The sequence below is a fragment of the Gavialis gangeticus genome, unplaced genomic scaffold, assembly GCF_001723915.1.
Source record: "Gavialis gangeticus isolate Ggan-Ray unplaced genomic scaffold, GavGan_comp1, whole genome shotgun sequence".
NCBI classification, from domain to species: domain Eukaryota; kingdom Metazoa; phylum Chordata; order Crocodylia; family Gavialidae; genus Gavialis; species Gavialis gangeticus.
Window position 1 is genome coordinate 46,585,585 of NW_017729022.1, and position 4,507 is coordinate 46,590,091.

Here is a 4,507-nt window from a genome sequence, read left to right on the forward strand (position 1 = left end):
AATCACCATTCACCTTTTTGCATATGTTCATCTCGGATTCTGTTACCAATTAAGTGTTGTTTTTCACATTTCAGTCTGTTTTTCTATCCCAGGTTGTACCATCTTCCACATTCCTAAAATGTTACCTCATTCACCGCACACAGACTCGCACAGATTCACTTGCTGCTTTTTCCTCAGAAAATGGTTGACACAGTTAAGATAGTTACTTTAGCATAAGCAAATGGGTGGCTTAGATATCATTCTGCCTTGTGGTTAGCCGCTTTTGCTAGGCCACAGGTCATGCCTTTATTCAGCTGCAAATCCAGTGCTCCCCAAAAATCCCCATAGTATTACCTTAACAAGAATGTCTTGGGAAACTGTCAGAAGCCTTGCTAAAATCAAGGTATATCACATCCACCGATCTTCCCCATCCACAGAGCCTGTAACTTTCTCACAGCAACAAATCAGGTTCATCAGGCATGACTTGCTTTTGGTGATTCCATGCTGGCTGTTCTTCATTACCTTGTTTTCCACTAGGTGTTTCACAATAGATTCCTTGAAGACCTGTTCCATGATATTGCCAGGTATCAAGGTAAGATTGATTGATCTATAATTCCTCAGATCCTCCTTTCTTCAGGATGGGCAGTATATTTGCCCTTTTCTAATCATCCAGGACCTAATCATCCAGGAGTTCACAAAAGGATAGCTAATAGTCCTGAAATTATTTCAACCAATTCCTTCAGTACCTTCAGGTACACTTCATCTGGGCCTGCCAGCTTGAAAGCATCTAGCTCCACTAAGTGATCCCTGAACTGTGCTGCCGGTATTCTAGACTGTTTGTCTCCTTCCCTATCTTTGGTGCCAACTGCACTCATCATTTGGTAGTTGCCCCTATTTGTGAAGACCAAAGTAAAAAAGTCATTAACTATTTCAGCCTCCTCTGCATCATCCATAACCAGATGGTCTGCATTTCCTAAGGAATGGATCAGTTCTTTGGTCTCCTGCTTACTCATGATATAGTTGTAGAATCCATTTTTATTAACCTTTATATCTCTTACCAGCTGCATTTCAACTCATGTCTTGGCCTTTCTAATTTTTTTTCCCATTAGGTCATCTTAAAATGCCACTCTTAAGTGTTAGTATCTCTCTCTGCCTCACTCTCTTGCTTCCTGAACAAATGATTTAGAGTAGAACCGATATTGTTTGTATCAGGATGGTTTTCAAGCAGCTGTAGAGGGCTGCTGAGGTAAGAAAAAGGGTGCAGATACACATACTCCAACACATTCTAATTAGAATGTGTCAGAGCACACTTCATTAATCGAATCTGCTCCACATTCTCATTAGAATGCTCTAGCATCACAGCAGCATCACATGTATAAGCCTCCTCAGATTTAAAAATGACTGCGGGGGCGCTTTAACTAAAGCTCATCAAATAAACTTAAGTCAAAGTATCCTGTGGCCATTTTTAAATGTGCAGTGGCTTAATACATGTGATGTTGCAGCATTTTACTTAGAGTGGCTCTCCAGGAACTGCTCTAATTAACATGCCTCCTCACCCCCACGCATAGGTATAAGTAGCCGTGCTGCTCAGTTACTTGCTGTGGCTTTTACTTCAAAAGGTACCACTTTTCTAATTGGTTGGACCACAGTCATAGCCCTCCACCACTATTTGGAGAAATGGTTCCCTTTGAAGTGGAAGCTTCAATAAACAGCTGAACCACTTCAACGATTCCCCACAACTATTTCCTGTAGCTGGATATATACCCAGGTAATTCAAAAACCTTATCCTTTCAGGGAAAGGAACATAACCCTGTAAAGAATCTGGGTTTTATTCTATTTGGCAAAAGAAACCAGAATGGAGTTGGAAGTTGATGAAGGACCTGTCACTTGTACATTGACACTTACCATGTTCCATCAATCTCATCAGTCTTGTAGGTAAAGAACTGCTGGGAATAGGAGAGAGGGTGAGGACAGCCACAACAGTTTTACTAGAATACAGTTTAGTTCAGAATTTGTCTGCTTACTCCCCAAAATGGCTTTGGAATTCACAGTCACAAAAATCAACACAGTGGGTGTGTCTACATGAGATGCTTAATACACAGAAGACTAATTCAACTGAGCATTAGCGTGGTGGGCAAAACCTGTGCTAATGCACAGAAGATTTGGTCTAATGTGCAATAGTGTCACAAAAAAAAATCATCTGTGCTAATGCACAGTAGCACCAATTAAGTTACTGAACTTAATGTGCCATAATTACAATGCATTAATAAACATGTAGATGTGCCCAGTGGTGGGCAAACTGTAATCTCTGCTAGTATTACTTGGCAGTGTTCAGGTGAAGTCAATGGAGTGCCACTGGTTTAAACTTGCAGAGAATATGGAGGTAGATTTGTCAAAGACTTAAAGGTGAATTAGATATCTAACCCCTACTGAACTTCTGTGACTTTCAGTGAGTTGCCTACTTGCAAGTCTGTGCCTTTGAAAATCTTCCCCTTGGCTATTAAATTATGTAAAATGAGACATCATTAGCCTTTTTGCTTCAAGCTCTTTAACTATAAGATCCAGGTTTGAGAGCCTCTGTGCCTTCCACTTCTATGAATGAATAGGATGAATCAGGGAGTGCCATCTTAACACTTTGGTTTTACTGAAGCAGTTTCATAGACCCACAGGGTAGATGGAGTTCCATGGAAAGAAGATCTGAATTGGGCTCTTCTCTGCAGCACCATTCTTGGGCAGTTGAAGATGATTGTCAGCTAGGTAAAATTATAGCATACTGGGAGCTCTTTTGCACATGAAAACATCTTGCTGAGGGTGCTCAGGAGACATCAAGGGTGCCTACAGATGTTTAGGGGTGCTGCTCTAACTCATGGCACTTTACAGAAGTGTGGGGGGTGTGGAACAGAGCCCCTTTGCCTCGCAGGCTGAGCCCAGCTCCCCCAATACCTTAGCTGGGGTAGCTGAGTGGGGGAGAACGGGAGGCGAGGGAGGTCCATCCTACCCCACCACCACCTCCAGCTCCAGCCAAACCAAGCCCAGCCAGCAGCTCTGTGCTGTTCTCTCCCCTTACTCCTCCCTCTCAGCCTGGGGCTGAGCTGATGTTCACTGGCATAAGCACCAACCCAGCTCTGCCCCCAAGTGAAAAATTAACCCTGGAGGGAACACAAGTTCCCCAAGGTGCTCTGCTTTACAGCTCCTTCATCTAACGCCTCATTTGAGGAGGGTTAATTTTTTGTGCGATCAGCCATTTAAGAAGTGCTCCGTAGCTGTTTACATGTGTTGCATCATGGCTGTAGAGCGCTTTCAGGGGCCCAATCGTGCAAAAAAAATTAACTTGTGTAAGTGCCCCAAGTCACTAAAGGAAGCTATTTAGATGCAAGTAAGCAGTGGCTGAGGAAATGAGAACCTCTACAGATCTCAAGAGGGACAAATCTGCTGTCTAACGGGACAACCCTATGCCAACCGAATGGTTACAATGAAAAGCTAACAATTGAAGCTGAATGGCTTTTCACTATTCAGTATACATTCTAGCCCTCCGGAAACCAAGGCAATGCTACTCTGTAGGTTCTGTCCTTCTTGGCTTTTAAATAGTGTGTGGTCCTGTGCATGACGAGGCTGCTATTTTCATAGCATTTAGAATGGAGATGAGCCCATATCTCAGCACCACAGGCTACTGCTGTAGTAACTCAGCACAAGGATCAATGTGTGCTTGGAACTAAGCAGCTTTCAACACCCATAACCCTAAAAAGAGTGCAGGAGTGGCTTAAGAGTATGCACTACACAGTGTGCTGTTATTTGTTGGTCTGTTGTTGAAAATGAGACAGAAGGGGAGAGGCCTTTAGTTTACACTGTTGCTAGTTCCTTTAACCTTCACAAGCTTAATCATTCCATCCAAAAATTTCTAAAATAATAACAATAATAACACTGAAGGCCGTGTAACCACAAAACTATCTACATGTGAGATGTAGCCAACCTCGGCCAGCTGCGCTGGCTTGCTTCCTACATCTGGGTCCCAAAATGGGTAATGAGAAAACTCAAAGCACTATTTTAAGAACTCTGATATCAAGCAGTGTGTGGGGAAAAAAACCCGCTTCTTTGCTGAAATCAGAATCCGTTGAAAGCATTTCTGTTTGCCTGCCACAGTTCACCAAGCAGCCTAATGTGCTGGCTATTAGTACCCAGCAGAGAGCATGTTTGCAGCTATTCAGCAAAACTATCACATGGCTCTAGCCAAACCAAGAGTGATCAGCTGCTGAGCACTGGAGCTAATGAAGAGCAGGGTTGTTAATATAAAAGCAACAAAAACAAAATGGAGACTGAATTTAATTTTTTCCCCCCAACTTAATGCATGACATTTACAACCAGCAAGTATGACTCAGAGTGTGCTTTACCAGCGTGGGGTTTTTACCATGTTTTCATCTTGTTTTTATTCTTCCTTAGCTCTGGCCATTCTGTTTGTTGATTTGTATTTTTTCCCTTTTATGCTGCAGTGGTTTTTTTGTTTGTTTTTTGATCTGTTCCCCCCCCCCCC